The sequence below is a fragment of the Anabrus simplex genome, chromosome 3 (assembly GCF_040414725.1).
Source record: "Anabrus simplex isolate iqAnaSimp1 chromosome 3, ASM4041472v1, whole genome shotgun sequence".
Lineage (NCBI taxonomy): Eukaryota > Metazoa > Arthropoda > Insecta > Orthoptera > Tettigoniidae > Anabrus > Anabrus simplex.
This window is the reverse complement of record NC_090267.1, coordinates 133692019-133715494: the sequence shown is the minus strand read 5'-3', so window position 1 is coordinate 133715494 and position 23476 is coordinate 133692019. Positions and strand designations below refer to the sequence as shown.

The 23476-nt window shown below is 37.2% G+C and overlaps 1 protein-coding gene across 3 annotated transcripts in view; it reads right to left on the bottom strand.

Moving 5' to 3' along the window:
* Positions 1–21221, bottom strand: part of APC4 (anaphase-promoting complex subunit 4) — a 91595-nt gene extending 70374 nt beyond the window's left edge. Inside the window, exons 1-2 of one of the 3 annotated variants that reach the window (XM_068226594.1) lie at positions 21154–21207; positions 20487–20591 (exon numbers count right to left, since the gene is read on the bottom strand). The gene's annotated coding sequence lies outside the window, so the exon portion shown is untranslated. Of the gene's footprint in view, positions 1–20486; positions 20642–21153 lie in introns of those variants that run through there. The other 2 variants (XM_067142716.2, XM_067142715.2) reach the window with 2 other exon arrangements.
* Positions 21222–23476: the final 2255 nt, after the last annotated feature.

Sequence of the window (23476 nt, the reverse complement as noted above, 5' to 3'; positions counted from 1 at the left end):
CTCCAGCTAGCTATGCCATACAACTCAGGGATTATCCTATTTCAAACTAAAATGTTGTATTCTTTTTTAACGTGAATCCGACTGAGATACGCACCTCGAATATATCCATCATGTTTGCCTGACTAACAGGTCAATAATTCAAAATACGACCAATCTTAAATTCCATTATTTCCATATGAAATTACCTTAAATTATTCTTATAACCTATAAATAATATTAATAAGTTAAATTCTTAAATACTAATTTTTTCGAAATTATTTTTTTTTTGTGCGAAGGTTAAGTTGTCATTTAAATGATTCTTATGTACATGTAGGTATCCCATCAAAAAAAAAATATATATATATATATTGACTTGAAGGTATCACTCTAATTATTGGCTTACATTTCACATTATTAATATTTTTCTCAACATCCACAGTCTTATCTACTTCCATAAACAATTACCTTCCTCAATTTCTCTGCGGAATTACATTATTTCAGGAAGCTCTCCTGACCTGACGTGGATTACCTCCTACATCTCCTCAGTCTCATATATAAAAAAATTAAAATGTTCAGTCCACTAAACTACCATAAAATAATTCTATGATTCCTTCTGGCTAATTCAAAATTAACGAACTGTTATATTAAGAATAAACTAACATGAAATTATCTGGGAACAGAACTCTCAAATTCTCCTTAAAAATAAAATTCTAACTTGTTATTAACTTTTATCAAGATCTTAAATGATTACATAATATTATGTTCTACATATGTACGTAATTATTGAAAGGTTTGTTCGACCATGCATTTAAAGAATGCTTCTTTTTGGTGTCTCATCCTAACATTATTTCATGTTTGTGACTGTATCATTAATAACGTAGATGGAGTAAGCAATGTTTCACATGTGTAGCTTTCAATTGCTACCTAGGCTGATATACCAATGAACATAAAAAAAATATATATATGTATATATGCTTGATCATACTTGGACATATTCAAAATATTCCCTAAGAAATATGTAATAATTCTTCAGTAAAATCTCAACAAGTTTATGTCTAGGTCAAATTAAGGTCGAAATGCTTTATAAATCCAATCACTGAGTGCTAATGGTCAAGGGCTACCGAAGATGGAACTTCCACACTCGCAAATAGCAATAACATAACAGTATGAAGACACTACCTTCAATGATTTACTGTTCCCACTTAAGTCATTTTAAATATTGAGTAACATGTAAAATTTTCTTAGAAAATGCCGTCATTATGCTCTACTATAGGTTATCTAGGGTTATTTTTGAGGATCGTACGTTATTACCAATCTGCAAGTTCACTAACCAAATGTCAATAACTCAAATAATAAGACAAGCCATAGTACATATCGCTATATGCGTCAAATATATCCTGATCCATAACTGCTTGAAATAAACGGACATCAATTCCTTATTCGTCGTCGTATTAATCATAATTCCACGCCTAATATCTCAATGCATATATTATTTATAACATTCACAAGTCTACCTCAATATTCCCGACGTATATGAGCTCGATTGAAATAATAACATTAAGTTATTTATTAGACCACCTAATCAATACAAAATCGTCTTGGATGATTTACATAAATTTGTTAGCTAATAGTGGGACATGTTTCGCCTTCTCTGAAGGCATCATCAGCCATAGTCTTAACCTTAAATTAAAAATAAGCGTCTAAATGACATGTAGTGATGAAATGAATTTTAAAATCTTGAAGAGATTTGAAGTAAAATAACATTAAAAATAACAATGATGGTTTGAAAATACAATGTGATGAGATACAATAGTGGAAGTATTAACAAAATTAACCTTAGAAGGCTGCTAAAATAAGTACAATGGAATAAAACAACAGATTGTTATACAACAAGTAGTAAGATTGCATAAAAGTAAAGTTGATAGTAATGGCGGTTATAATTTGACGATGGCGAAAAATCTTATGTAATCAAAGTAAAGAGGAGAGAGTAAAAGTCAAAGTTAGTCGAGAGATCCGAAGTTCATTATGATCTTGAAGATAAAGGATGAAAGTCAGATGCATATGGTGAAGTTGTAGAACACGTTGAGGATATGAAGTTGGTGAATAGAAGTTGAAGAACAGTTTCAAATAGGATCACTATGGACCATCTCAAAATTTGAAGTGATGTTCAAATGTTGTAAATTGTGAGTTTGTAGATATTCTAGTTGAAAAAGCATATACAAGTGGAATCTGTAAATGGAAGCAAGAAACGTAGAGTTAATTGTGTGAAAAGATATTTGAAAAATCTTGAAGTAGAATCGTATGCACTTACCACTTGACGGTGACAAAGATAGCTTGTAATATTATGAGTAAGAAGTATTTGCAACAGTAGACTTCTTGCTACGTGTGTTATAACTGAAGTTTTGTGTTGGAGGGGGATCTGTTTGCGTTGACGTAACTATTAGAGGGGGGCTGCTATTGGTGGGAGGGAAGGAAGAGAGTGTATTACACGCGTGTTGTAACGGTGTAAGGCTATTGGAGGGAGCGATGTTCCGGTGGGTGTGGCTATGGGTTTATTGGTTGTATTTGAATTAGAGGTACTAGCGGTGGGGGGAAGGGAGGGGGGTATATTAGCTGTAGGGGAGGTGGGAACTCTAATTGATGTGAGGTTGAAGATTTTTAAGAATTTGTTGGTGAGGGAAGTTGATTCTCGTAATAAAATAAGAATCTGTTCATACAAGGGGCTTTTTTTATCAATAGTGTCATTTAGATTTTTATCTTTATTAAAATGTTGGTCGAGGAAAATAAATAAGTTTTCATATTCTGTCATGAGTTTGCTTTTATCAACTCTTTTTAGGATATGGAGGTCTTGTTCTATTGTGGTGAATTTATGCCCGGTGTCCCTCATATGGTTGGCCATTGCGGAGAATTTGTTGTGTTTTTGGGCATTGTAATGCTCGGCGTATCTGGTAGAGAAGCTGCGGCCAGTTTGGCCAACATAAGAAAAATTACATGTAGAGCATTTCAATCTGTATATTCCTGATCCAGAGTAACTATTGTCTGTGATGTTGATAGAGTTGTGATTGAAGAATAAATTGCGATTAGTGTTTTTTGTTGTGTAGGCTATTTTTATTTCGTGCTTCATTAATGAATTGGTTATCGGGTAAATGCTATGGTTAGTGAACGTGAATTTAGCGTATTTTGGTTTGACGGGTTTTAATGGAGTTAAATTGGTAGCTAGTTTTAGTTTGGTTTTATTGATGATTTTATCAATCATATTCGTGTTAAATCCATTGAATTTAGCTATTTCCTTGATGAATAGTAATTCTTTCTTTAAATTAGTAGAGGACATAGGGATCTTTAATGCTCTATATATTAAACTGTGATAAGTGGCTTTTTTATGTGAGTTGGGATGTAAAGAATCATTTTTTATGGTTGTTGGAGAAAAGGTGGGTTTTCTGTATATTTGGAAGTCGAATTTGTTCAATACTCGTGTGATTTTGATATCTAAGAAGTTCAGAGAGTTATTGAACTCATCTTCTTTAGTGAATTTAATATTATTATCTAAGTTGTTGAGGAATGATAGTATGTTATTGCTGTTGTTGATTTGTTTATCAATGATAGCTATGGTATCATCAACATAGCGATGCCAAAGACAGAGTCCGTTGATGTTATTAATAATCTTACTATGTTCGAGATTATCTAAGTATATGTCGGCTAGTATTCCAGATAACGGGTCTCCCATCGCTAGACCTTCTTGTTTGTAAATTTTCTTATTGAAGGTAAAATAGTTGTTGTCTAAAACGAAATTAAGTAATTTTAACCATTCATCAATTTCGATTTTACTCAATGTGCTATGTTTCAACAGATTGTTTTTTATGATGTTAATAGTATTGTTGATAGGGATATTAGTATACATGTTGGTGATGTCAAAAGAACATAAAACGTGGTTTGGTTGTAGACTGAACTTATTTAGGGAATTACAGAGTTCGATCGAGTTCTTTATGGGGTTGGAGTTGTGAAATTTGAAGTGTTTTTTTAGGAATTTGTGTAGGAATTGAGAGGTTTTATAGGTAGGACTATTGATACTATTAATTATAGGTCGAATGGGGACATCTTTTTTATGAATTTTGGGCAGTGATCTGACTGTAGGTAATTTTGGGTTCATTACAGTTAATTTCTGATAATCTTGATCATTTAAAATGAAGTTAGAATTTTTCAGAAGGTTCTTTAAGTTACGCTGTATTTTGTTTGTAGGATCTTTGTTAATTAAGGTATAGGTATTGTCTGAAAAAAAGGTTTCAGTTTTATTGATGTAATCTTGTTTGTTCATTATTACTATGGTGTTGCCCTTATCTGCTTTTGTAATTACTACGTTGTTGCTATGGATTTTGGATTTCAGGTTTAGAATTTGTTTCGAGACATTGTGGTTATTATTAGATGTTATCTCATTAATCAAAGTTGGCTGATGATGCCTTCAGAGAAGGCGAAACATGTCCCACTATTAGCTAACAAATTTATGTAAATCATCCAAGACGATTTTGTATTGATTAGGTGGTCTAATAAATAACTTAATGTTATTATTTCAATCTACATCATCAATACGGACCAAAAATGATATTTATTACATGTATATGAGCTCACCGCGAATATAAACATCATTAACTCTTTTCAAAGTACCGCTCAATTCACTATATTCAATATCTCATCAGAATTCATATTATATGGATCAACAACTATCATTTATATCGACGCATACTTCTCTTATCAAAGTACGAAGATATTAAGCCTGTATCTATTTACATTAGGTAAAAGTTGACGTCGTATCCGCACGTTAACCTACAATTCAATATACTACATATTCTCGTTTGAAATATCTCATTTCACATTATGTACGGCAATATTCTTTGAAAGAAAGCTAAACATTGCAAGCAAAGCACATCATTTGCGAGTGTTATCTTTCCTACACATGGGAGTGTTTATTAGTTTTGGAAGATTACCTAAATCCATCAGTTAAACATCAACATTGGTACATTCAAGGTTAATAGAGACACTGCCTTCGTAATGATTACGAAGGCAGTGATAGAGAACACTAACAGTACATTCGCGCTGAAACTCGATATTATAATAAATAATTTATTTAACGCGCACAATGTGCAAAGAATTACTGTATAAAACATTAGTCTTCGTTGCAAAATTTCACCAGTGATTCTGATCGCTGTTTACAATTTAAAACATGGTACCTAGTACAGTGTGCACCACATCTTAAACATACACAGTTCAAACCTGGTTCATGATAACGCTTTATATTACACAATTTATAATGGAACCCATGAACGGAGAACCTTGTCAGCAGGTGTCGCAGTTCATATCCACCTTGAACCCACTCGCGATTTAGCATGGCATCGGTAGAGTAGAAATCTTCCCAGATGTCAGCCTTCTTCGATCGTAGGTCTCGAAGCAGATGTATATAGGGTGTTGTTGCTGGAAGTAACAACTGTAACCTTAGCTCTTCCACATAAAATCCCTCTCTGGATAGCTCATACACGAGCTGGGAAGGAGAATATTTGGAGAGGCACAGAGCCCGTTTCAAGTAGATTGCCTTCAACTTCTCGATTTTATCTAACTGTTTCATACTCAAATGTTCCCAAATGTTTTCCAAGCCATATGTTGCTATAGGGCTGATTTTTAGATGAAAGAGTTTTATGGCCGTTTCTAAAGACAAGTTTCTCAGGTGCTTAATGTCAGATATTGCTTTCATAGATGCATTTAGACGGTCTATGAGATGGAGGGTGAAAACATTACCTTGGGTTTGAAAAATTACACCCAAGTATTTAAAATGCTTTACGGATTTAAGTTCTTGGTCTTCATAATAGAAGATTCCATGAGGTCCCCCTGTTCTAAACGTCATGGACACTGTTTTTCCTACATTCAGTTTGAGCTCATTTTTCTTTATCCAGCCTACTATTTGGTTGAAAGATTCCTGGAGTTCCTTCTCTGACGTTGATGTTAAGACCATATCATCAGCGTACATTAATAGTTTGACGCTTTCCTGGTTTACCAAATCTACTATGTCTGCTGTCGCAATGATGAATAATAATGGACTTAATGGGTCTCCCTGTAATACCCCGGTTATTTGTTCCAAAATAATAGATTTGGTAATGCCATCATCTACTTCTATTGAATTGTTGAGCAGTAAGTTCCTAATCAGCGGTATAAGGTAGTTCGTACTACCAATAAAACTCTCCAATTTTTCTAACAGTATGGTTCTGCTTATGGTGTCGAAAGCTTTCGAATAATCTATAAAGATGGCATGCAATTTACCCCCTGGTTTCTTTAAGGCTTCTTCTATGTCACTCTGGAGACAGCGGATAGCTAAAGTCGTTGATTTCCCTTTTCTAAATCCGAATTGCGATTCCGGTAGGTTATTTTCCACCAGTTTAATGAGACGTTTACCCACTAATGAAGTTAAAGTCTTTAGTAGAGTACACTCTAGCGCTATTCCTCTATATGAGTTGGGATCTGCGGTATCACCTTTGCCTTTATATAGCATTTTAATAGTAGATTTTCTCCAGTTGTCTGGTATCCTACCTTGCCGCAAGCATTCATTCGTTAGGCGAGTGATGGATTCACCCAATTTTGGGAGAGCAGCTTTAAGATGTTCATTAAAAATGTGATCTGGGCCACATGCCTTGTTATCTTTAGATGCTGTAATAGTTGATACAACCTCATTAATTGAAAATTCGTCAATTTCAGGGATTATTTGAAAAACTGGCACGAAATAATTAGTAGGTCTTGTGTCTCTCTCTTGAAGCACTGCACTCAAGTGCTTTTCCCAAACTTCCATTGGTAAGTTTCTGGAGAACTTCGGTTGTCTAGGCTTCAGAGCCAGGTAAGGATCTAGACTGGCACGTTCTATAAGTTTCTTTTCTTCTTCCTCTCTATAATGATTTTTGGCTTCTTTTAGTAGTAGTTTGTATGCTCTCCTTTTACTGGCATATATTTCAAGGAATTCTTTTGTTTTCTCTCTTCGGGCTGTATTTAATGCTTCCAGCACATCTCTACGACATTTATAGCATTCATTGATGAACCAGGGTTGAGATTTCCTGACCACAGGTATTGTTGGTAGAGTAGCATTCTGGAGCAGCACTTCTAGATATAATGCAGCCTCATTAAGATTACCCTCTCGTAATAGGTTAAGTATCGTTTGATTATCTTCACCACAGATAAGAGACGGATTACTTTTTCTACTTATTTTTGTACGGTCTCTAACTGTATCAAGCGTACTAGGCCTATTCTCCAGCTGTAAGGAAGTTGCAACTGGTAGGTGTTTCCGTTGCGCCTCGAGAATAACCTCCTGCTTGATCGACACAAACTTAGAGTTTATAAACACCAGATCTATTGTGCTAGCACCATTATGAGACATGTAGGTATTCATGTCGGAGGCATTCACCAACCGAAGACCTTCCTCTTCTAAGAAGTCCAAAACTTCTGTTGATTTTCGATGTTCTGCAACGATGCGACAATTTAGGTCTCCGGCAAGGATAATGGCATCATCCCTAGTAGTCACAGTTAAAGCTTTACTAACTTCCTAAATAATCTCAGTTGATGAGAAATCTGGCTGGAAATATACACATACACAAACACACAGCTTGGTTCGAACTACTAAAACGTTCGTAGATCTGTATTGTACACTAAATGGTGAGAACTGATCAGTGAACAGACATGCAATGCCTCCTTTGGGCCTCCCTACTGGAGGTTATTCTGCCATGACGAATGTTGAATAATGTCTACTAGTTTGCCACGCATGCGTTAAAAATGTTTCCACTAGGATTATTACATCAAATTCCTGTATCATCTCTTCTAGTGTGTTTGTCATGCTCAGCAGTCCTTCAATATTCCATAACAGTAGCTTAATCTTTGATGTAGGCAAAACGTTGTCGTCCTTATCGGGATTTGGTTGAGAGCATTGTACCCGAGTCGTTATGGGGTCGAAAATTATACCTCCTCACCAAAATCCTCCCTGGCCAGAATTCTGGGTTATTTACTTTTTCTAGGTGGTCAAATCCAATACCAATTCGGAACGCCTTCTTTGTACCTTTTGTGTCTAATTGGTCACAAATAATGTCATCAGATATATTGTTATCTCGAAGGAATTTAATAATATCCTCCCTCTCCGTGTTCTGATGAAGTTTGCCTATGTACAACCAGGCTGTTCTATTAGCCGCTCTTAGGTTGCTAGTTTCATCAGCCTTTCTCGAACCTATGATTACCTGTCTACGGTGCCGGTTTCGCTTCACAACCTCCGTCCAAGTCCCCTCTTCGGTGTCATCTGAAACTCGATATTGAGATCACCTCTCGAAGATATATCGACCTAGTTCTTGTACAATCACCATCGACAACTTGATATCAAATGATATACATATAACTACAATTTAAGAAAAGAAATTTGTGAAACTTAACTTAATCCATCTGCGTTTCTGGACTGGGATGGCTGCTTCCTGGTTCTCCTAGGACGTTCATCTCCGGGTTATCGCTGCATCATGACCGGGCTGCGGCCACGATCCTCGGGTCCGTAGGAATGGTTGGCGGGTTACCGTCAGACTCTCGTCCCATCTTCAGTCTAGCCGGTCATCACGTAGCTCTCGAAGACATGCATAAAACACATATTTGAAGACATCATTAGCTTGACAACCATGCTACTCGTATATCTTCCTTAAACTATACTTATGTTGAGCAGAGTAGGTTATGATGTGGCAAACGTCAATATTTTAATTTGAATTATCTTAAGAGGTATCTTCAATGTTGCCTTGTCTTCACTAGATACATTAATTGATCTATTTTCGTCTTCAATAATAAATCTTTGATACTCTAGTTTACTCGGAACCTGCACTCCACTATTTACTTCGTTTATTCCTTTTTTTTTTTGATACTCCGCTTGGGATTTCCGTTACGACTACGAAAAATATATCGTCATAACTTTATAATGCAATCTGGTTTTACAAAAATTTAGGAAGTATCCCTTTTAAATCTTCTGTTCTAGTTGCATCATTCGTAAATCTCTTCCTGGTGACTTCATGCGATGTCCCCCCGTTCCTATTGTTGTTTCTTCCAATTAAAAGTCACTGCATTCATCTAAATCACGGCCATTTGGATTCCACATGTCTGCACCTTCTTCCAAGATATTCATGGCCTATTTAATTCTGCACGTCTGTATATTACAAGTCGTATTTTCTGCCGCATGATTTCCGACACTTTATCGCTATTCACGGCAAAACGACGATTTTAATATCGCAATTCTAAATGACCAGGGCAATGAAATGGTACAGTAATAAATTATTATATTTAAAAAACCACCTTTCCAATACACAAAATCCTTATATTTAGGATGAAACCATTTAATTACAAATTGGACATGTTTCGCTCAATCTTAGTGAGCATCATCAGCCATAGATAACATAAAACATTGGTGGGTCAGGGCCCTGATCCTGGTGTATATCACAAAAGAATGTCTAATATACATTGATAAAAATATATGAATTTAACACTTTAAAAATAATCAATAAGATTATATGTGTCTATCAAAACAAAAATTGATCATTAAAATTGCTTAAAATGTAAAATGGAATGGATGACTTAAAATTTTAAAATAGTATGTGGTGATTAGATGTTCTTAAAAATCGTTGTCCATTATATCTACGCTCGATTGTATTAGACTGTTTATGATAAAAACAGTTTTTCATATCAGAGTGAGCTCTTATTATAAACTATGATGCTGTTTTTTTTTTTTTTTTAATAATCACTATGAGGAATGCTGAAATCACATATGATGGTTGAAAAACGAAGTTCACTGATGATAAAACATCGTCTAAATCGGCGTAAATTAGCCTTTATGGGATTCCTCGCGTTGTGTTTCAGACATTATTTTATGCAATAATGTGTTGACATTGGTCTCCTAACAGAGAATTACTGATCTAGTAGGTGAAATTTAAATCGGGTGTATCCTGTAAAAGAAGAAAAAGGGGAATAATATGTGTGTCAGCTATTGGAAATTTAAAGACTGTAGCACTGTAAGGAGATGATAACGGAAAACGCTTACCCGTGTGTGAATTGGTCCTTTGGTTGTTTACTGAGGTTTGATGGTAATTGACTTACTGCTGTGTGTATTGTACGAATGCGGTCGTGGAGACGGGGAAGGTAGCGGTGAGGGGAAGGGAGGCGGGACATTACGAGAGTTGTCGGCCAATGGGGAGGATGCAGTGGTAGGAGGCATTGTGGGTGTGGCTACTGTTGCTGCTGTTACTGCTGTTACTACGGGAGGATTGAAAGCATGTTTATAATGGAATATCTTCATGAAATTATAATACTGAATTCATTCACCAAACTTTACTGTCACAGATTGTATATTCTGTAGAAACATCCGGCTGATGTGAACTGTTATGACTAGTAACTTGTGTTAACATGTACCATACATAAAACATTTGGCTTGCATACAACTGCTCTGTCTATAAAAGAATGGGTTTACAATTATTGTACATTTGAAAAAAAAAAACATAAATGTTATACAGTACTTAAAAAAAAACTTGCGATGACATCGGTTGGTTTAGGTTATTTAGTCTGTGATATGTGCGTGCTCTCACTCGAATCTTCATGGACCTGGGTGTCACATTGGTAATAAAATTTGGTAGCGTTTTCGTAAGATATTGTATGATCCGTAGTCTGAATGTTGCTTCAAGGTAATTAAAATTATGTGAAAACCTGCCTCCTGCTGCTGTGCGGGTTTGAAGAGGGAACTTCTCAAAGTCGTAGTAACATTTGCTGTGGTCTTATAGCATCTGCTTTAAGGGTTGATGTTGGTGGATTGAGAGTTCCTCGCCTCTCTTGCGGCTGGCTTGCTCTTGTGGCACCTGTTGTCCGACTGCCTAGATTTAACAGTTGGGAAATTGCTCTTTGCTTTACGTCGCACTGACACAGATAGGTCTTATGGCGACGATGGAATAGGAAAGGCCTAGGAGTTGGAAGGAAGCGGCCGTGGCCTTAATTCTGGTACAGCCCCGGCATTTGCCTGGTGTGAAAATGGGAAACCACGGAAAACCATCTTCAAGGCTGCCGACAGTGGGACTCGAACCCACGATCTCCCGATTACTGAGTTGGGAAATTAGGACAAGAATTGTCTGTATCAATCAATGAAAACTCATCTGCATTTAGGGCAGTCACCCAGGTGGCAAATTCCCCATCTGTTGTTTTCCTAACTTTTTCTTAAATGATTTCAAAGAAATTGGAAATTTATTGAACATCTCCCTTGGTAAGTTATTCCAATCCCTAACTCCCCTTCCTATAAACTAATAAATTTTATTCCCAAGGTAGCACCCACTTCCATGAAGATTCCAGTAAAAGCATGCACATTGGATAGCACAGACTAAATAACCTTAACCAACCAATATCATTGCAAGTTTTTTTAAGTATACCATTTATGTTTCTAACAAATGTACAATAATTGTAAACTCATCACTTTTTAGACAGAGCAATTACATGCAAGCCAAATGTTTTATGTATGCTACATGTTAAACAAGTTACTAGTCATAACAATTCACATAAGCCAGATGTTTCTACAGAATATATAATACACACAAAATTATTTTTTGTCAAAACAATTCATGTCAGCTTAACCATTTTAAGTATTTTATTATTAAGCAAAACCCAGGATCCTGGCTATTTTGATCTTAGGTAGTAGAAATAGCGGCTAAAGATGCCTAAAAAATAGGGGAAACATGTTCCGCCTATGACACAACAATAATGTAAAAATATAAATTTTATGTAAATCAATAAAAAATATTATGTAATTGAAAAGGTGGACTCAAAAAACATTCTTTTAGTAAAGAGATGCCACTTATTCGAGCAGCTCGTCTTCTTTCTCCCAAGTCTTCCCAGCCCAAACTTCGCGACATTGTTTGAATGCTACTCTTTTGTCGAAAATCATCCAGAACAAATCGAGCTGCTTTTCTTTGGATTTTTTTCCAGTTCTCGAATCAAGTAATCCTGGCGACGGTCCCATACACTGGAATCATACTCTAGTGGGGGTCTTACCAGAGACTTATATGCCCTCTCTTTTGCATCCTTACTACAACCCCTAAACACCCTCATAACCATGTGCAGAGATCTGTACCCTTTATTTACAAGCCCATTTATGTGATTACCCCAATGAAGATCTTTCCTTATATAAACACCTAGGTACTTACAGTAGTAAAGTAAACTCGTATCCTCATCCTGAGGTGGTGCAGCTCTTTTCAGGCACACCCCCATTGGAGGTGAGCTGCATGTACCATTTCAACCACATACCAGCCCTCCTGCAATTCTTAAATTTCTGGCAGTACCGGGAATCGAACCCGGACTCCCGAGGACGGCAGCTAATAACACTAACCGTTACGCTACGGAGGCGGACGGTACTTACAGTGATCCCCACAGGGAACTTTCACCCCATCAACGCAGTAATTAAAACTGAGTGGACTTTTCCCATTTGTGAAACTCACAACCTGATTTTTAACCCCGTTTATCATCATACCATTGCCTTCTATCCATCTCACAACATTATCAAGATCATTTTCCAGTTGCGCACAATCTTGTAACTTATTTATTAGTCTGTAGAGAATAACATCATCTGCAAAAAGCCTTATCTCTGATTCCACTTCTTTACTCATATCACTGCTATATATAAGAAACCAAGGTCCAATAATACTGCCTGGAGGAATTCCCATCTTAATTATTACAGGGTCAGATAAAGCTTCGCCTACTCTAATTCTCCGAGATCTATTTTCTAGAAATATAGCAACCCATTCAGTCACTCTTTTGTCTAGTCCAATTGCACTCATTTTTGCCAGTAGTCTCCCATGATCCACCCTATCAAATGCAATACAGTCCATTTGACCTCCTGAATCCAAAATATCTGCTATATCTTGCAGGAATCCTACAAGTTAAGCTTCAGTGGAATAACCTTTCCTAAAACCGAATTGCCTTCTATCGAACCAGTTATTTCACAAACATGTCTAATATAATCAGAAAGAATGCTTTACCAAAGCTTACATGCAACGCATGTCAAACTTACTGGCCTGTAATTTTCAGCTTTATTGTCTACCACCCTTTCCTTTATACACAGGGGCTACTATCGCAACTCTCCATTCATTTGGTATAGCTCCTTCATGCAAATCAAATAAATAGAACAGATATGGTACTATATCCCAACCCATTGTCTTTAATATACCCAGAAATCTTATCAATTCCAGCCGTTTTTCTAGTTTTCAACTTCTGTACCTTATTGTAAATGTCATTATTAACACATATAAATTGTAATACTTCTTTAGCATTAGTCACCTCCCCTATCTAGACAGTATCCTTGTAACCAACAAACTTTATATACGTCTATTAACCATGTGATAGTACAGATGAGGATGAATTTGACAAGTTTTATGAAGCACTGAGTGGCAATGGGCTTCTGTGCTAGTATCAATTATCAGTTAATCTCAATTAGCAGTTATGGATAAATTCTTCAAGCATAAGGGTATTCACCAATGCACATGGAAGGATAGGGGTACCAGATCCATAACAGACTATACCATAATCGACTTTGAATTCAAAAGATCTGTCAGTAATATGTGGATATTCTGGTGATTTTTTGATGATACAGACCTTTGTATGATCTGTAGTGAACTAAGTATCTTTAGGCCTAGGATAGAGAAAGTTAAATCTGTCTGCAGACAAATAAGGGTAGAGAATCTCCAGGACAAGGAAATTAGACACAAGTAGTGTACAAGGATACCTATAATTAGTGGAAAGTTCCTAACAATAGACAGAAAACATATTCCGGATACAGAGAGAGCATCGGTGTCACATAAGGATGCTGTAGCAGAAGATACAAGGGAATGCTTAGGAACAACTATGTGTAATAATGGGAAAAAGCGACAATCTTGGTGGAAAGATGAAGTGAGAGCAGCTTGTAAATGAAGAAGATTTAAGTAATAACCTGAAAAGGCTTGGTCAAGCAGCAGGGAAAGATTTCTGGTCAATAACAAAGTCTCTTAGAAAGGGAGGGGAAAAAGGAAATGAGTAATGTTTTGTGTAAAGCAGATGAACTCATAGTAGATCCCAGGGAATTACTGGATAGGCAGAAGGAATATTTTGAAAATCTTCTCAATGTAAAAGGAACTCTTTCTGTTGATGTCAATCAGCTCATGGGAAGCAAGAAAACGATGTTAATGAAATCATGCTTCACGAAATAGAAAGGATGGTAAATAAACTCCACTGTCACAAAGCAGCAGGAATAGATGAAATTAAACCAGAAATTGTGGAACATAGTGGGAAGGCAAGGATGAAAAGGCTTCACAGATTAACAAGATTAATGGAATGTTAGTAAGGTACAGTACAATCTGATTGAATGAAAGCAGTAATTACACCTATCAATAAGCATGGGAAGAGGAAGGATGGCCAACAACTATCGAGGTATTTCACTGATCAGTACAATCACTGGCAATTTGGATGGGAGGGTGCCATTAATGGTTGAGAGTATGCATTCCTTTTTCAGTATGTGCCGAATAACGGAAAAATGCTATAAGAGAACTACACAGTAATGTTTATATTTTGTAGATCTGGAGAAGGCATGTGTTAGAGTACCAAGGAAAAAGATGTCACCGTACTAAGGGATTATGGATAGATTACTAAAAGCAATCAAAGACATTTACAGTATGTTGACAATTGGGCTGCAGTGAGAATTGATAGTAGAATGAGTTCTTGGTTCGAAGTACTTACAGGGCTTAGACAAGGCTGCAATCTTTCACCTTTGTTGTTCATAGTTCACAAGGAACATCCACTGAAAGGTACTAAGTGGCAGGGAGGGATTCAGTTAGATGCAAATGTAGTAAGCACATGGATGAAAACCAAGAGAGCAGTCAGGACTAGATTTTCAGTACGCACAAAGCAAATGAGAAATGGTACATGAGGAATGAGAGTTATGTTTCTGAAAGAATATGATAGAATAATAACAGCGATAAAGATGCTGAGGGACTATATGATCACAGGTGGCCAGCGATCAAATGATCGCTGTAGGTCTTATGGCAACGATGAGATAGGAAAGGGCTAGATGTGGGAAGGAAGCAGCTGTGGCCTTAATTAAGGTACAACCCCAGCATTTGTCTGGTGTGAAAATGGGAAACCAAGGAAAACCATCTCCAGGGCTCCCGACAATGAAGTTTGAACCCACTATCTTCCGAATGCAAGCTCACAGCTACATTTAAGTTGACCATCAGGCTACACTGAGAATTGACAATACAAAATATTCTTAGTTAGGTAAGGCTGTAATCTTCTGACTTCATACATAATTTACATGGATCATTTACTGAAAACTTTACCCTAACAGGGTGAGATTGTGTTAAATAAAAATGTAGGGAGCAGTTTGGCTTAAACCAATAACTTAAGTTTACTCGTAAGTAAATTGTGTTGAAAACTTGGAAAATTAATATCTTGGAACTTCAAAAGTAATGCAGTGAGTATTATATTAAAATCAGCATTCTCAAAGTGCTGTTGGCTGGGAAAAAAATCCTAAGAGCATTTGCCAGGTAGGGAATATGAAATTGGATTCTGCTATGCAATTGTGAAAGCTGAGTGAACTCCGAGAATCTTATTCAAAAGTTGCAGGTACACATAAAAGAAGCAAGGACGACTGCTAATACAAACAAATGGGAATAATAGCAGGAGGACAATACCAATGGAGAGATAAAGAATAATTCAGGAAGTAATTTAAGAAGTGGCTGTGGTTATGGGGTCACATTATCAAATAAAGGATATGTTCCTTAAAAGAATAATGGATTTGACTGCGGAGGTAAGAAAAGCAGGAGGAGATGAAGAAGCCCATATTTAACTCAGTTTTTAATGAACTTGAGGTAAAAAGGCAAAAAAGCATAAGAGACCAAAGTTGCAAATGTTGGACTATAAAGCCATATAGTTCATTCACAGAGTTTTTTTTTTTTTTTTTTTTTTTTTGGCTTAACGTCGCATCGACACAAATAGGTCTTATGGCAATAATGAGAGAGGAGAGGCCCAGGAGTGGGAAGGAAGCGGCTGTGGCCTTCATTAACGTACAGCCCCAGCACTTGCCTGGTGTAAAAATGCGAAACCACGGAAAACCATATTCGAGGCTGCCAACAGTGGGACTCAAACCCAATATCTCCCGAATGCAGGCTCACAGCTGCACGCCCCTAACCACACGGCCTCACAGAGGTTTGAAGACTGAACACTGAGAGACATTAACTATGTACTTATAATTACAATAAAGTGTAGCTTGTCAGGGCTTGGAAACATGGACTGTTAGCAAAGAAAAAAAAAAAAAAAAGATTAGACGATAAATGGAGGGAATATGCTGGACAACAAAAATTACTAATGAGGATGTGCTTACCAGAGCTGGAGAAAAGGGAAGTCACTTGAAGGAGGTAGTTTACTCGACATTCGTACAGGGCACAAGGCCTTCATGGTTGATATTTTGGAAGGGAAAGTGGAGTGAAATGGAGCAAAAAAAAAAAAAAGAGGGTGAGGCAGGACAAGATTACAGTACTTTAACAAAAACATTGATGTTTAAATGCAAAATCCAATATTGGAATGAAATGACTGTCGAAAGAGAGGAAGGAGTAGAATTGCTGCACATCAACCTTCAGATTGAGGAACCAAGAAGAAGATATGAATACGTATGTATGTACAGTATGCAAAACTTTCAGTGATACCAGGTATTACGGGGTGAGGAGTAAGGAGGGAGCTCTCCCGGTTCTGGTAATACTGCCAACTGAATGGAAATGAAATATGAATTAAATCGATAGTATGATGGATCGATACGTATTTTCTAAACCTTTATTATACATACATACATAATCATTATAGACTGTTATGCCTTTCAGCATTCAGTCTGCAAGCCTCTGTGAATTTACTAAACGTTGCCACAATCCTCGATTCGCAACTAGTGTTGTGGCCTCATTTAGTTCTATACCTCTTATCTTTAAATCGTTAGAAACCGAGTCTAACCATCGTCGTCTTGGTCTCCCTCTACTTCTCTTACCCTCCACAGCAGAGTCCATTATTCTCCTAGGTAACCTATCCCCCTCCATTCGCCTCACATGACCCCACCACCGAAGCCGGTTTATGCGTACAGCTTCATCCATCGAGTTCATTCCTAAATTAGCCTTTATCCCCTCATTCCGAGTACCATCCTGCCATTGTTCCCACCTGTTTGTACCAGCAATCATTCTTGCTACTTTCATGTCTGTTACTTCTAACTTATGAACAAGATATCCTGAGTCCACCCAGCTTTCGCTCCCGTAAAGCAAAGTTGGTCTGAAAACAGACCGATGTAAAGATAGTTTCGTCTCGGAGCTGACTTCCTTCTTACAGAATACTGTTGATCGCAACTGCATTAGCTTTACGACACCTTGATTCAATCTCACTTACTATATTACCATCCTGGGAGAACATAAAACCTAAATACTTGAAATTATCGACCTGTTCTAGCTTTGTATCAGCAATCTGACATTCAATTCTGTTGATATTCTTACCTACTGACATCAATTTAGTCTTCGAGAGGCTAATTTTCATACCCATTTCATGCACCTATTTTCAAGTTCCAAGATATCACACTGCAGGCTTTCGGCACAATCTGCCATCAAGACCAAGTCGTCAGCATAGGCCAGACTGCTTACTACATTTCCACCTAACTGAATCCCTTCCTGCCATTTTATACCTTTCAGCAGATGATTCATGTAAACTATGAACAGCAAAGGTGAAAGGTTACAGCCTTGTCTAACCTCTGTAAGTACCCTGAACCAAGAACTCATTCTACCATCAATTCTCACTGAAGCCCAATTGTCAACATAAATACCTCTGATTGATTTTAATAATCTACCTTTAATTCCATAGTCCCCCAGTATGGCGAACATTTTTTCCCTCAGTATCCTGTCATATGCTTTCTCTAGATCTACGAAACATAAACACAACTGCCTATTCCTCTCGTAGCATTTTTCAATTATCTGGCGCATACTGAAAATCTGATCCTGACAGCCTCTCTGTGGTCTGAAACCACACTGGTTTTCATCCAACTTCCTCTCAACGACTGATCGCACCCTCCCTTCCAAGATGCCAGCGAATACTTTGGCTGGTATACTAATCAATGAGATACCTCGATAGTTGTTGCAATTCTTCCTGTCCCCTTGCTTAGAAATAGATGCAATTACTGCTTTTGTCCAATCTGAAGGTACCTTACCAACACTCCATGCTAATTTTACTACTCTATGAAGCCATTTCATCCCTGCCTGCCCACTATACTTCACCATTTCAGGTCTAATTTCATCTATTCCTGCTGCTTTATGAAAATGGAATTTATTTGCCATCCTTTCCACTTCCTCAAACATAATTTCACCAACATCATTTTCCTCCTCCCCATGAGCTTGGCTGTTTGCAACACCACCAGGATGATTTCCTTTTACGTTGAGAAGATGTTCAAAACATTCCCTCCACCTCTCCAGTGATTCCCCAGGATCTATAATAATAATAGTATTGCAACCAAATGGTCATGATATATACACTTAAATAACTTAGATGTATATCACTAATAGTGATAATATGCAGTCAATGCTTGCAAAACATGATCAGTTATTTACACAGTTGTGTCAAGCTTCCTTTTCTATGGACACATTCGATAGCATGGTATATGCCGCATCGTTGGTCACAGAAGACACATACGCAACCCGGTCCTGACTTGTGAAATTCCATGGTTCTGCACACCTTATGGTGGAACCCGTGTACGGCAAACCTGGTCACTGTATGCCTCAGGTCATATCCACCACGCGTCCAGTCCCTGTTTAACATCGCATCAGTTGAGTAAAACTCGTCCCATATCATAGCCCTCTTTGCTTGCAGTTCTTGTGGCAGCTCTCTGTAACTCCTTGTCGCTGAGAGTAACAATCTAAGTCTTATGTCTTCAATGAAGTACGTCTCCTTTGCCAGAACGTATACCCCAGGATCTATTATAAGTTCACCTGAATTACTCAAAACATTGTTCATTTCCTTTTTCCCTCCCTTCCTAAGATTCTTTATTACTGTGCAGAAAGGTTTCCCTGCTGCTTGACCTAGCCTTTCCAGGTTGTTACCAAAATCTTCCCACGACTTCTTTTTGGATTCAACAACTATATGTTTCGCTCTGTTTCTTTCATCTACGTACAAATCCCTGTCTGCCTCGGCCCTTGTTTGGAGCCATTTCTGATAGGCCTTCCGATGGTTCACGTTTGTGGGTTACTGTAGTCACGTCCTAGTTCGTGAACCATGGGCAACGGCTGAGTGGCCTAGTAAGTGGTCCTGAGAGTCGGGATACCAGTTGCTATGGAATGGGAGTGGGCATCTCGGACGTATTCTGAGTCATGGCCCTCTTTGTGCTCAGGCGGCTAGGACTATACAATTTACTGGTGGTCCATAACTAGTTAGAGGAGAGATCCTCACTTGGACTATGTGCAAGTAGGGTAGCATCCTGCTTCATGAATTTACCGAGCTCAGAACATTTTAAGCAAGCCTCGGACCTTTATTATCTTAAGCCAAAAACTGTCTCACACGCACATTATATAACATTTCTCAATGCGAATCTTGTTCCTAGCGTGAATTCTGTATTTTGGCTTTGCTGTGTAAACAACAACAGTTCTAGTACGTAAAGTGTATGCCAGATGTCTCACGGCGATGCATAATCGATTCATAGTTTGTACTTCAAAGGTTGCCAATACGAATCTCAAAGATAACCGAAGTCTACCAATTCAGCACTAGGGAGCCCAGGTTTTACTAAAAGTTTTGCATACTGTATGTATGTATGTATGTATGTATGTATGTATGTATGTACTTATTTATTTAAGGTATATATTTGATATTTATCTGGTGCTGGTTTTATCAAGTAGAATTACACTATTTCTGTTAGTTTTCCAGCAGAGTATTAAAAAAAAAAAAAAAAAAAAAAGCTGTGCAATATTAAAGAGTTGGAAGTGAACTGTTCAAGTAAGACTATTCCGGTAGAATCACCAGGCTTACCCACACAGACAATGAGGAATTTGGATTCAAGTCCAATCATCAACTCATATGTCTTACATAATGAATGCTACAGGAGAGTCTATTTCTAATGGTCATAATTTGTGTCATACTCATGCTATCATCTCCCATAAATTATTTGCCTCATTTCATAAGTCATCACTGAACACAAAAATAATCAGACTGAGAAATAAATTGAATATATGAAGTTGAAATTTTCAATAGTTCAAAGCTGAGGCCTACAACTGTATTCTAAAAATTCACTGTCATTTTATAAAATGAATAGCATTAATTTTGAAATAGAATGCAGCAACATTCTAATCAATTATATTTTTAATGCTGAAAAAGGAAATATTTTCATAGCAGATGACTGGTTCATAATTTTACACATTATGCATAATTTTAGTCTTTCAAAAGATCACTTTAAAAAAGTGTACCTTCTCTTGACTGTAGACTTTGCTTCTGCTACTCTTCAAAATTTCACAGTCCAAAATTGAATTTTACTGCCTTCTCACATCATTACATGTTGTCAGCTGTTGTACCTGTAATTTTATTATAAAATGTACATGAGAAGTGAATATGAATGCATATTTAGGAATCTGTATTTTAAAGTGGCAATGCGGAGATATGATAAACCTCGTCTTTCAGCCCGGTTTACGAGTGTCTTGAAGGGTTTAACACCTAGGTCTTTGGCCCCCACAAAACCGGTGCTGTGTAACATCTGTAATCGATAGTATTTATGAGACTTCCAATAATATCGTTTCTCCTGAGTGGAGTACACCTAGTTTCAAATACAGGGTTTATTACTAAAAACACAGACATGGATTCATCTGGATCTACCTTCACGATGTGTCAATAATAAAAATGCAGAAAACTTTTCTCCTTGCAATTAAAATATGACGATCTTTGCATGCAGTTACAATTCTGTGCATGATTAGACACTCATACACTTTGATTAGATAGTATATAACCTGATCAAATACCCGATTTACTACTACTACTCTACACTGACAGAGAAGAAAATAACAGAAAACTATTTAAAAAAGGGACATAATCTCCTTAGGGCCGTAAAGACTATTTAATTGCAAATCGTTCCTGACATACCTCCGTTAAACAGAAGAAATCTGTGAAGGATACATTACTCTGATCGTTGTTCTTAACCTACAAACAAGACCTAAAACAAACCTAAACTTCGCGCACAGATTAGCTCGAAAAATTACACAATCGAAATGCGTCGCAATTAATTTCCCACTTCTATGAAGAACTACCTATACTATCTCCAAAGGCTTATACAATATATATATTTACATTTTCTGTCTTGGACAAAACGAACAGTACAACAGAATGCTCGTTTGCTCTTTAATAATTTGATTATTTCCAGCAGAAAGCATTTACAATAGGGACCGTGCGTATAGCGAGTGCTGCCATCTGTTGGCTTAATCTGAAGTAACTGGTGGGAGCGGTAGGAGCATTTTTCACCATCGAGTTAGTGAATAGTGTTTTTTATTTTACTAGCTGTAAAGGGCCCCATACACGCGCAGACTTAGTCGGAGGTAAGTCTGCACAAACCAGTCTCTTCAGACATGTCTCTGTGTGTATGGCCGATAAGTCTGCCGACAAAAAGTCTGCAGGCAAGTCTCTGACATTCTAGCGCTGCTTGAATTCAGCCGGAGACTTTGCGACTAAAGCGCCATCTCAGAGTTGCGGCAGAAAATGTAAATGTGGTAACCTACAAATATGAAAACTGAAATTTATTTTTTGCGCGTCCTTTTCGTGCAGGGCACTAAATTGTGTCCAAATAACAACTCATCTTCTATACCGACTATCTAATTAATTTAGATCGTATACATTTTTCAACCATCAGAAGCCCATAATCTTAAACAGAAAACAGCTGAGCGTGACGTATTCAACTTCCTCGGTAAATAGTCATTTAGCGTGTGTGGACAACTGCATACTTCCGACTTACCTCCCGGAGGCAAGTCTGTGCAGGTAAGTATTCCAGAAGTCTGCGCGTGTATGGGGCCCTTTAGTCTTTGACTGTTCACATTGCTTACTGAGGTAGCCTACGTTTTGATTAGGTTCTTTCAGCTAATTCTCTAAGCATGAACGAAACTCTTAGTAGGTACCGGTACCGTACCAGTAAACGCAGTAAATGTCACGTGAACTGTTTTGTGTACGGCTGTAATTACACCTACTAAAACAGCACACCAGGAACGATTTTTTTCTTTCCCAGCCGCAGCTGCCCATAAGATCAGAAGGGAAGCATGGAGAATATCTTTAAATCGTTCAACACTTGATGAAAAACCGTAGGTTCCTGCCAGTAATTCCAGAATCTGCACCCGACACTTCATTGATGGAACACCTACCGTACCAGAGACCTACTTTGCATAATATGTTACCAGGAAGAACTAATGAGGACGAAATACAGAGGGAACTGACAGTCAGGTACAAGAGGAGGAAAGGGAGACAAAGTGAAATGCAATAAAACATGAATTCTGTTCCTGAATCACAATTTCCCCAACATTTCTGGTATAGGTATTCAGACGATAATTTACCATTTTCATATGACCAGAGAAATGTAAATGTACTATTTTGTAATTTATATTTTACCCAGTGATAATTCAAAATGTGATTCAGAAACTCTGACAATTTTACACACGAAAGTGTTAGACAGACAAAACACGTACGGAAGCGCTGCGACGTAGCAGAAGAAATAATTGTAAGGTAGTAAAGTATGTATCCATATTATTCTATTATTCTCTACAAGTAAAATATTTCGTACTTTTTCGTAATTTACCGCAGATTTTACACTTTATTTGAGTAAAAACAATTATTATCTTCCATTTGGGACAAATAATACCGTGACATTTCGTGGATCGGATTCGTTCACGTAACCAAAGGATATAAGTTAAGATTTTTTAAAAATTCTTACATAGATGTGAATATTATATGGGGTTTGACTAACATTTGTCTCTCTCAAACATAAACCAGATACTTCTTTTGAAAGTTCTCCTACTGATGAATAATCGCCTTTTCCGCTAGGGGCGCTGCGGTCGAAAATTTGTTGTTACGCACCAACGAGTTGATTTTCAAGAAGCTTATGATAGTATCCACCGTGGATCATTATGGCATATCCTTACTGAATTTGGTTTACATCGGAAACTTGTTAAACTTATTGCGGTCACTCTTAAAAATACAAAATCTAGAGTTAGGTTCAGAAATGAAATCCCTGAGCCATTTGAAATTCATACTGGTCTTCGACAGGGAGATGGATTATCCCCGTTGTTTAACTGTGTGCTGGAGGAAAATATACATGAATGGAATAAGTTATGTCCACCGAGTGTTACGACTGGAAGCAATATTAGACTAAATTGTCTCGCATTTGCTGATGATCTAGTATTATCAGCAAATAGTATTGAAAAAGTTA